Source organism: Dipteris shenzhenensis, chromosome 10 (genome assembly GCF_047967505.1).
Source record: "Dipteris shenzhenensis isolate YYH24624 ecotype China chromosome 10, Dip_SZ_1.0, whole genome shotgun sequence".
NCBI classification, from domain to species: domain Eukaryota; kingdom Viridiplantae; phylum Streptophyta; class Polypodiopsida; order Gleicheniales; family Dipteridaceae; genus Dipteris; species Dipteris shenzhenensis.
This window is the reverse complement of record NC_141605.1, coordinates 35,883,001-35,895,560: the sequence shown is the minus strand read 5'-3', so window position 1 is coordinate 35,895,560 and position 12,560 is coordinate 35,883,001.

Sequence of the window (12,560 nt, the reverse complement as noted above, 5' to 3'; positions counted from 1 at the left end):
ATACACCTCTTTTCTTGCTCTTTGTAAAGGCTCCCTTCAAACACCTCATGCATCCAGTGGGAGTACGAATTGCAGTAATAGCGCGCTTCACCATCGCCATCTCTAGCTTTGATAACATCCACGGTGCACGAGGTAAAAAAACATGCCCATTTGGTCTCTCTTGTGGCCAAGCTTCACGCATCCTCCCTGTGGTACGTAGATCCTCCCTTATGCCTGCGGAATCTCGTGTCCCATTCAAAAGCTCCCAAATGGTAGATGCCACATTCTTGAAGATATGCATGGGATCAAGCAGGTGATTGATCTTGAGGTGGGACCAATGTGGTAAACGATAAAATATGGAGTATCTAAACAAAATAAAGTGTTAGCGGGCAATCTTTATTTCCAGCCAATATAGCACACAATAGTTAGAAACCCTTACCGACTCATGCCAAGTGGTGGAGGAGTCATGGAACCATCCCAAATTCTCATCCAATCTCCTGTGGTGAGTGATTGTGGGAGGAATTCCTTCCAAGGGGCAACATATCTAGGATGATCAGGTGGGAGAAATCGATGGTGATTCTCATAGATGACCTTATTCAATGCGTCTGCCCGTGAGGCAACTAGCAAAGGACCACAAACAGGACATGCATGGTAACCCGATGTAGTGAGACTTGAACAATAGATGCAATTAAGAGTTGAAGTTGGGTCGGGGTGCCACATCCTTTGCCTATTCATAATACATTAGCACTTTTAAGCCAAGGTCACCCTAACAAAATAGGGTAGGCTTGCTACTCCATTGCAATCACAGTTAGACTAATGTTATAATAAACTCCACCAATGGAAATTACAATAGCAACATACCTTTAGTGATCTGCCATTCAAACTTAGAAAGGTGAAGGCTTGAAGGGTTTAAAATTCAACTGAGTTGGGAGTTCTTTAGAAATGATATTAACTCCAGGAGCTTATGCAGATGGATGTTAGAAATGATATTAACTCCAGGAGCTTTCTTGCAGGGGGATTTGCATGAGGAAATTTACATGGTTCTTCGTACATCAATCTTAATGCAAGGAGCACAAAGTTAATAAGAATGCAATGTTTTAAGACTAAATTTCATTCGATAGGAGTCTCCCTCTCTTTAGAGTCTACTATCAACTGGTCAAATACATCAAGATTTAGTACATTCTATAAAGTTGCACTTGTCCCTATCCATAAATTAGGTAAAGATAATAAATTTCAGATGTTTTGACTGTTTTTTTCAAAGGGTCCCAAAAACATAAACCACACAATATGAAAACTATTCAACTCTGAATAACCAAAATTATCCACAAAAGCCCTACCATGGGACCCACACCAAGATCACAATACTCCACTAGCTCGGGGGGGTCACTCATCATATGTAACCCTATCACGTGAGTTCAACAGAAGGATATTTTTTATTCCTAAAATTTACAAAAATAAATATACATAAGGGACTATTTAAAATGGTTTTGGAAAAAATTTACAGATTTGTATAGAAAAGGGGTACATTTTATTAATGAAAAAATTTACAAATAAGGGATTTTAAATATAGGCCTTGAACGCACGTGATATAGAGGGTTTATACATAGTGACCCCCCTAAGTCCACTAGTCACCCACGTGCCATCCCAAGGTAGGAAACTCCCAGATGCTAACTCTTCATTAAAGGGGGATGTCACCTACGTGCATGAACTTCAAGAAAACCCTTATTTAAGATCCATGTAGGATGATAAAACACCCCTATTTGAGCTTATAAGATACCACCAAAATTCTATTATGTCCCCCCTTCCTTAAATCTACGTTCTTTCTCAAGCATTTAGAACACACAGTAAGAAAATTTAGATTACTTTCCCTATGACTATTTAAAACCATACACAAAAGCAAACTTGTTCAGACTAGTTACCCAAGGTAGCCTATACTATGTCCCCACCTTTTAAATATGGCATGGCCCCCCTAACTTAATTCAAGATTGGGAAAAAATAAAAAGATCCCCCACCCCTAATGTATAAGCTTATGCCTCATTTCAAAACCCCCCCTATTTTACACTCACATGATATCATAAGTTTCCCCCTATGAATCCCCCGGGAGGAAACTTCATGTCAGTGTTCTCTTTTTTTATCTTCCCACAAGAGCTGCCATAGGTGTTTTTAGAAAACCTTATAGAGAAGTGCAGGGACTCTCCTACCACCATACAAAAAAAGCAACTAAGGTTAGCTTCAAATGGTAAGGCAGGCTTCAAAGCCCCCACACAGTTGTTATCCATGTCAACCCACAAGCATAATCCTAAAATAGTCCTAGGAGCTCTTAGTTTCTTTATGGAAACTAGATATATCAAATTTACATCATAAAAAATGAAATCAATTTATGTGCTTAATGGCATAGAATGCATTAAGTGTGAAAAGTTAGAATGTAGCATATGCTGAACCCAGGCCCGAGAGCTCATTAAGAAATATGTATGATAACACGTGCAATCAATGGAAGGGTTTAATATTTCTAAGGAGTTATTGAAAATATACATACATAAGGGGTTTTTTAATTCAAAAAGTGAAAATTTTCATACCTAAGGGATACTTTAATCATCTCAAAATTTAGAGAAGGGGTGTATATACATTATAAAAATCCGTACATAGGGGGGTTTTGAAATAACCCTTGATCGCATGTTCTATATGGGGTCTTCACATAGTGCCCCCAAGGGAGCCCAAGTCACTGAGAACTCTCCACCAAGGCCCTATTAAGTCCCTATGTGTAGATCAAGGTCAACAGTAACTTAATGATGACCATTATCATTTCCATGACCAAATGAACATGTAACGCTAATAGAGGCAAGGGAATCATAATATTTGTGGGTTTTTTGGGGACATCCATCGCAAACTCTACATGAGGCTCAGCTCAAGAAAAGAAGTCCCAAGGGGTATTCATATGCCCTCTTGCAAACAAACCACTCATTCTGTATTTCTCAGTACATCACACGCTATTGCAGATATACCTTCCTATAAGAAAATACATCAAGTGTATGCCCTTAACATGTTAGCATGCTATCATTAGCTCAATCTCAACGACCTCATGTTGGATGGACACCGGCCATCCTCTCTCGGGGGGTTCACCCAAAAAAATTTAGTGTACCACGTGCATTCAAAAGGAGTGGTATTTTAATCCAACTTTTTGAAAAATTTACCAGAATTACAATAACAGGAGGGGGTTTTTAATTCTATTTTTGAAAAAAGTCTCCTAGTTCATAAGTGTAGAACGTGCATGTAGGAGTTGCATGTAAGACTTGCATGTTGAAGATGCATGTTGAGGATTCCTAAGAGTGATTATTCCTAGCCTTATGCAAGTACAAGCAAACCTTTTCCATTACTCTATATGCAGATTCTATGCTACCTGTGTCCATGTTGGCACAGAGACAACATTCACATAAGAGGAGTTCTTAATGTATGGATAATTCTCTTAGATTGGAGTAGAATTGCCAAAATGTGGTAGGACAATCTTCTTTCTAGGAGACAAGAGTGGTGTATATGGTCCCAAACATGACATAGCCCTTAGACCCTTGGGGTTATAGGGATTATTGGTATAGGATAATTATTAAAGGATTTCTATTTCTTGACAAATCCCATATGGATCTAGATGGAATATATTGGAAATAAAAAATGAGAGACAAAAGAGCCAAAATAGAGATTCCATGTAGCTATCGAGGTGCGCCTCTATTATTAATACATCCCTGGCAAAGGATAGACTAAGTTGCATTGTAATAAGGATGGTGTTACCGAGTCTTCTAGGATTGGTGGTCGGTATAGTTGGCAGCCTATTGTCTAAGAATTATACTAGATGATAGGATGGGTAAAAGTCTTTTATTAGAAAGAACAAGTTTTATAGAAATATTTTTGAGGGTGTCTACTACGTTTGGTAATAGTGGATGTATTGATTAGCCATATGTTGGTGGACAGTAAGGATAGTCTATGGGAAGATCCCACTTGGACTAGAGGTTGATATTTAAATCCAACAGATCTATGGAGTATACAGAGGAGAAGATGCATGGACTAGAGAGGAGATCTAAAGGACAATGTGATCCATTGCTGCTTATGAATTGGTGCATAGTAGTAGAGTTTGCAAAGTATCCCTGGGAATGGTGCTCATGCTAGAGTTATGGGGATTGGGTGGAGTCGGCCTATCCACTAGTACACCTCCTCAGGGGCGGCTAGCGGAGGAGAAGGAGGAGGGGGAGCGGGAGCTGCTCTCGGCTGAGGAACCGTCGGAGCAGCTAGCTCATCTCATCCACCAAATGCACTATGAGATGTAATTGGCTTGTGAGAATAGAACGTGGAAATGTTTCCTCAACTAAACAAACCACCTCTACTAACATAACTCAAGCATTCTCAAGTGTGGTGGGATCTATTTCCTCTGAACTCACATACCTAGAAAGGAAAAAGTACACTATATTAGCAATATGAAAACCTTGCATGGAGCATTGATACGCTTCACATTTTGTATCCTATAAAGTACCTCACAAGCTCACCCATCTTGTAAATACAATCCTTCACATCTTTCGATGCACTACAAGAAATGCTAGTAGGTAGTATGAACTGAACACACGAGGAATGGTTGATTAGTTGCTTCTAATTCACTCACAAATTTAGAAGGAAAAAGATATTATGCACATAAAATACTTACTTGGAGCATATTGTGCCAATCATGAGATTTCAAGCCATATAATTGCCCTAGACCCCTTTTCTTGCTCTTTGTAAAGGCCCCCTCCAAACACCTCATGCATCTAGTGGGAGTACGAATTGTAGTGATAGCTCATTTCAGCGCCACCATCTCTAGTACATTCTTATTTGGATTTGTGTAACTGAATATTCCTTTTTTTATGTCAATTTTGCTTTTGATACATTCGTCCAACCATTTGTAACATTAACTATTTCACAATCAAAGTCAAATACCAAATAGTGCTTTGTTGATCTCATCCCTACTTTTGATACAATCGTAGAACCACTTGTCACAATGGCATTAGAGTGTCTAGAATGATCTTCAAACTCATCTATTCCTGAGAGAACATCACTCATTGATGCACTTTCTATGGATTTCATAACTCCATAGTCAGTGGTGATAGAGTGTCCAGAATGATCTTCAAACTCATTTATTCATGAGAGAACATCACTCATTGATGCACTTTCTATGGATTTCATAACTCCATAGTCTTGAAACTCTTCTACTCTAGAGAGAACATCACTCATTATACTATCGTGCATGATTTCCATAATTCCATAGTTACTTGGTTTGACTCCAAGAACTTTATCAGTATCCATGAAGCCATCCATGCTTGAAAATATATCACTTTTGACATCTTTGCCCAAGTTCTCAATGTGCATGAACTCATCCACCCTGGATAAGGCATCACTTGTGAAATCTTTTTCTTTCTCGGTACTAATGAACTCATCGACTTCTGATAAGACGTCAGTGCTATAGTTGAGTGCATTGGAATCATCCATCTCTGAAGGAATAGAGCTTGGTACATTGGCATATTCTTTCAATTCTTTGATGTTGTAGTATACATTATGTTTATCATTAAAAACCACATGCTAATTCTTTCCAATCTTTAAAAATTGCATTCTCCATCTCAAATCCTTATCTACCTCATAGTAGGGACCATCCAATGAGATTGAGTTATCATCCATCAGTAACTTTTTGAATTCTCATCTGTGCAAATGTCCAGTGTTCTACTTATTCAAATCCCAAGACTTGACCTTCCGCTACATTCTTATTTGCAAATGATAACATTTGTAAAATATCTCCCACTCTAAAATCCAAAGATATGCACTTTGTATTCCTGATGATGTGTTGGATAAGTCTCATCTCTGTCCCATGCAATAAATGCTTTGTTGGAAGTATTATAGGGCATAACATCTCCAAGGATTTCCATATCCCCACACTTATGCTTTAGCTCAACATGTGCACTAAGAATCCTTGATACGATAACTACCACCTTATCTTCACCAAGTCTTCTAAAGAGACAAATAGAATTTGGATCACTTTCATGGATTGTAGCAAATGCAACTACTCCTCTTTTGCAACATAGAATCACCTCCATCCCCGGAATAAATTTTATAGCCATCTCCTTTGTGAGTTTCCTTTGCAAACAAGCTGTAACAATCATTATAAAGAACATTAGTCTCTTCTCAATAATCTACTTTATTAATTATTTAAAAATCTAGATTTTGTTTAAAAAATTAATCAAACCCTAAACCCTAGACCCTAAATCCTAACCCCCAAACCCTAAACCCTAATTCAAACCCTTGAAACCATAAACCCTAATTCCTAAACCTTAAACCCTAACCCCTAATTTCTAAACCTTAAATTCTATACCCTAATCCCTAATTCCTAAACCCTAAGCCCTAGATCCTAAACCCTAATTCCTAAACCTAAATCCTAATCCGTAAACCTTAACCCCTAATCCCTAATCCCAAAATCCTAATCCCAAAACTCTAATTCCTAAACCCTAAACCCTAATACCTAAACCTAAAACCTAAATCCCTAAATCCTAATCTGTAAACCCTAACCCCTAACCCCTAATCTCAAACCCTAAACCTAAACCCTAACCCCTTATTCCTATCTAATCCCTACACCCTAAATCCTAAACCCCAAACCTAAACCCTAACACCTAATTCCTAATCCTAGACCTCTAACCCCTAACCTTAAACCCTAAAACCTAAATCCTACACCGTAAACCCTAACCTATAAACCCTAATTTCCAAACCCTAACTCATAAGCCCTAATCCCTAAAACCTAACCTCCCTAAACAGTAAATGTTAATCTTGACTCTCCAAACCCTCAACCGTGACTAATAAAAACTAATCCCTAATCTCTAAACCCTAAACCCTAGCTCACAAACCCTAAACCCTAAAGCCTAACTCCTAAACCCTAAACCATAAACCCTAACCCCCAAACCTAAAACCCTAAACCCTACCCCCCAAACCCTAAAACCTAAACCACCAAACCCTAAACCTTAACCGCCAAACCCTGAACCCTAACCCTAAAACCTTGTACCCTAAACCCTAACCCCCAAACCATAAACCCTACCACCCAAACCCTAAATCCAAACCACCAAACCCTAAACCCTAACTCACAAACCCTAAACCCTAACCCAAACTCACAAACCCTAAACCCTAGCTCATAAACCCTAAACCCTAACTCTCAAACCCTAAACCCTAAACCCTAACTCACCAAACCCCAAACCCTAAACACAGACCACCAAACCTTAAACCTTAAATCCTATGAGTGTTTTTAGTGATATCATTTATTTAAGTAATAATTTTAATTAGAATTCATAAGTAGGAGTGGAATTGATAGTAGGCATGTGGGAATGGGAGTGGGAGTTGGAAGGGTGGTAGTGGGAGAAAGGGAGAGTGGGAGTGTGGAAAACCCATAATTCCTAATCCTAGACCTCTAACCCCGAACCTTCAACCCTAAGCCCTAAATCCTGCATTTGTATCTTCAAGAATGAGAAAAAATATTTGATTGAGTCAGAAAGACTTAATCATGACATTCATGCACTACGAAAGATCACCTCCACTTCAGAGATGTTGCTCAAAGCTAGGACCATATGGAGAACTTTTCATTCTCCTGTGACCACTCAAAGAACTGCAACTAAAGTGGAAGTGGATAATCTTGTTGACTTCTACACATGCTTGAGTGCCATTGTACCAAGGGGAAAGCAGGAAAGAACAAAGGTTATTACAAGCTTTAAGACAGTAAGAGATAGGTATCAAGACTACACAAGCATACTTTTCCGTAGTGATGAAGTTTTTCATCAGATCAAAGACGTGTGTCTTGCATGTGAGAAGGGAGATGTCACATATGAGGCTCCATCATTGATTAAAGACAAGGCAAAGAAGATTGAGAAAAAAGAGATGACAACTCGAATGTGGAGGCCTCTAAGAAACTTACCAGACAAATATGCAAGTCTTGCGATAGAGAGATTAATGTCCAAAGAATGGTTTAGAGATCTGTGTTATCTCCGAATGGTGCGACTTGTGTATGTTTTTCCTAACCATAAGTACTATCGCAATACATTAACTTTCAACTCCTTTTTTTTCTTTTCACATTTGAGGCTATATAACGTCATCAAGCTGCACAACCATAATATGAATATCATTCACATATAGCAACCACCATCCCCCCACCATCATGTTGAATCTTCGTACATCAGTCTTAATGCAAGGAACACAGTTAATAAGAATGCAATGTTTTAAGACTAAATTTCATTCGATAGGAGTCTCCCTCTCTTTAGAGTCTACTACCAACTGGTCAAATACATCAAGATTTAGTACATTCTATAAAGTTGCACTTGTCCCTATCCATAAATTAGGTAAAGATAATAAATTTCAGATGTTTTGACTGTTTTTTTCAAAGGGTCCCAAAAACATAAACCACACAGTATGAAAACTATTCAACTCTGAATAACCAAAATTATCCATAAAAGCCCTACCATGGGACCCACACCAAGATCACAATACTCCACTAGTCACCCACGTGCCATCCCAAGGTAGGAAACTCCTAGGGGTTCACTCTTCATTAAAGGGGGACGTCACCTACGTGCATGAACTTCAAGAAAACCCTTATTTAAGATCCATGTAGGATGATTAAACACCCCTATTTGAGCTTATAAGATACCACCAAAATTCTATAATGTCCCCCCTTTCCTTAAATCTACGTTCTTTCTCAAGCATTTAGAACACACAGTAAGAAAATTTAGATTACTTTCCCTATGACTATTTAAAACCATACACAAAAGCAAACTTGTTCAAACTAGTTACCCAAGGTAGCCTATACTATGTCCCCACCTCTTAAATATGGAATGGCCCCCCTAACTTAATTCAAGATTGGGAAAAAATGAAAAGATCCCCCACCCCTAATGTATAAGCTTATGCCTCATTTCAAAAACCCCCTATTTTACACTCATGTGATATCATAAGTTTCCCCCTATGAATCCCCTGGGAGGAAACTTCATGTCAGTGTTCTATTTTTTTATCTTCCCACAAGAGCTGCCATAGGTGTTTTTAGAAAACCTTATAGAGAAGTGCAGGGACTCTCTTGCCCCCACACATTTGTTATCCATGTCAACCCACAAGCATAATCCGAAAGTAGTCCTAGGAGCTCTTAGTTTCTTTCTGGAAACTAGATATGTCAAATTTACATCATAAAAAATGAAATCAATTTATGTGCTTAATGGCATAGAATGCATTAAGTATGAAAAGTTAGACTGTAGCATATGCTGAACCCAGGCTCGAGAGCTCATTAAGAAATATGTATGATAACACGTGCGATCAATGGAAGGGTTTAATATTTCTAAGGAGTTATTGAAAATATACATACATAAGGGGTTTTTTAATTCAAAAAGTGAAAATTTTCATACCTAAGGGATACTTTAATCATCTCAAAATTTAGAGAAGGGGTGTATATACATTATAAAAATCTGTACATAGGGGGGCTTTGAAATAACGCTTGATCGCATGTTCTATATAGGGTCTTCACATAGTGCCCCCGAGGGAACCCGTCACTGAGAACTCTCCACCAAGGCCCTATTAAGTCCCTATGTGTAGATCAAGGTCGAGAGTAACTTAATGATGACCATTATTATTTCCATGACCAAATGAACAGGTAATGCTAATAGAGGCAAGGGAATCGTAATATTTGTGGCTTTTTTGGGGACATCCGTCGCCAACTCTACATGAGGCTCAGCTCAAGAAAAGAAGTCCCAAGGGGAATTCATACGCCCTCCTGTAAACAAACCACTCATTCTGTATTTCTCAGTACATCACACACTATTGCAGGTATACCTTCCTATAAGAAAATACATCAAGTGTATGCCCTTAACATGTTAACATGCTATCGTTAGCTCAATCTCAACGACCTCATGTTGGATGGACACTGGCCCATCGTCTCTCAGGGGGTTCACCCAAAAAAATTTAGTGTACCACGTGCATTCAAAAGGAGTGGTATTTTAATCCAACTTTTTGAAAAATTTACCAGAATTACAATAACAGGAGGGGGTTTTTAATTCAATTTTTGAAAAAAGTCACCTAGTTCATAAGTAAAGAGTTGTGTTTTTATTCTGGGATAAATTTCAGTAGAGGGGCTTTTTTAATATCCTTTTAGTGCACGTGATATGTAGGGTTTCTTAGTAGTGCACCCCCTGAGCATCCTCTGCTCAATGAGGCTCTTCCAAGTAGATAGACATAGTGATAGAAAACCCGTCACCCCAAATGGAGGGATTTCTACACAGTGGGAGTGTACTCAGACTGACTTGTTTTACATTCATGGGTAAATCACACTTCATGGCATCATTGTCCAATTGTGTTGTATCTCTCAGAGCTCCCTTAGCAGCCTTTGCTATCAGCTCGCTTATCGATGCTTGATAGTATGGGGAGTCGAGCTATGTGGCACCGCTCAATATTTCCAATGCTTTGTCAAGTACTTTGTAAAGGCGCTCAAGTTACCTCATTGCTCATGAAGAGACACAATGAGTAAATTACCCTACCCAAATTCCAACATTTCCCACCTATACTGGAGCCACTCTAGGCCTCTACAAGGTGTACTAGTGGATAGGCCGACTCCACCCAATCCCCATAACTCTAGCATGAGCACCATTTCCAAGGATACTTTGCAAACTCTACTACTGTGCACCAATCCATAAGCAGCAATGGATCACATTGTCCTTTAGATCTCCTCTCTAGTCCATGCATCTTCTCCTCTATATACTCCATAGATCTATTGGATTTAAATATCAACCTCTAGTCCAAGTGGGATCTTCCCATAGACTATCCTTACTGTCCACCAACATATGGCTTTAATCAATACATCCACTATTACCAAACGTAGTAGACACCCTCAAAAATATTTCTATAAAACTTGTTCTTTCTAATAAAAGACTTATACCCATCCTATCATCTGGTATAATCTTAGACAATAGGCTGCCAACTATACCGGCCACCAATCCTAGAAGACTCGGTAAGACCATCCTTATTACAATGCAACTTAGTCTATCCTTTGCCAAGGATGTATTAATAATAGAGGCGCACCTCGATAGTTACATGGAATCTCTATTTTGGCTCTTTTCTCTCTCATTTTTTATTTCCAATATATTCCATCTAGATCCATATGGGTTTTGTCAAGAAATAGAAATCCTTTAATAATTATCCTATACCAATAATCCCTATAACCCCAAGGGTCTAAGGGCTATGTCGCGTTTGGGACCATATACACCACTCTTGTCTCCTAGAAAGAAGATTGTCCTACCACATTTTGGCAATTCTACTCCAATCTAAGAGAATTATCCATACATTAAGAACTCCTCTTATGTGAATGTTGTCTCTGTGCCAACATGGACGCAGGTAGCATAGAATGTGCATATAGAGTAATGGCAAAGGTCTACTTGTACTTGCATAAGGCTAGGAATAATCTTTCTTAGGAATCCTCAACATGCATCTTCAACATGCAAGTCTTACATGCAACTCCTACATGCAAGTTCTACATATGATTCCTACATGCAGTTCGTACATGCAACTCCTACATGCATATTCGACATGCAACTCCTACATGCATGTTCTACATGCAACTTCTACATGCAACTCCTACATGCAACATGCAACTTCTATATGTGCATCCTAGATGCAAGTCTACATGTAGAAAGACAATGTCTTACAATCCCTACATGCAAAGAGAGAAGCTCTCCAACTTATGTAAATACCCCATAATGGAATAAATCCCACACTTTTTGGGGCATTATGTTGAGTTCTACTTTGGTATTCCAAGCAATTGTCCGTCCAAGTGTCCATGCTTCCTTGCACTCCACGTCCAAAACCATGTCCTAACCTTGCAACTCCTCCTCCCTTCTCCTCCAACCTTGCAACCCTCCTCTCCCTCTGCTCTCCCAACTCCTCCTCCTTCTCCCTCCTCCTCCTCTCCTTCTCCTCCTCCCTTCTGCATGCTCTCCTCCTTCCCCATGCTCTTAAACCTTCTTCTCCCACTCCTATGCTCCCTCTAAACTCTTACTCCCTCAACCCTTGACCTCCTTAATCTATGAGGGAGATGAGTTCTCCACCATGTACTCTACCCTAAATCTTGGATCCTCCTTCTGAAACCTGAAATCTCTTTTAAACCCTGGACCCTCTTCTAAACCCTAATTCGCTTCTGAACCCTAAACCTCCCTCTAACCCTTAAACTCCTCCTAAACCATTCAACCCCCAATGAAGGTGAAAGCCTTCATTACCCCAATCATGATGATGCACGTTCCTTTCACACATGCATGCACTATGTTTGCTTACAACACTTAAGCCTACATCTCTCACTGGAATACGACCCGAGATCCTAAGCTACACTTGTACTACAAACGAAGACACCGATACACCACCAATATATCTGTAGATGACAAAAAGCCTCAAAACCTTGCATACTAAGAATACACTGATTTTCCAATAGAAGCCATGGAAAAGAGCCAACATTTGGTGCTGATGTCGGGGAGAGTAGTGTCTCGAGTAACGAGTAAACATCTCGAGGTGGTCAGTCATCA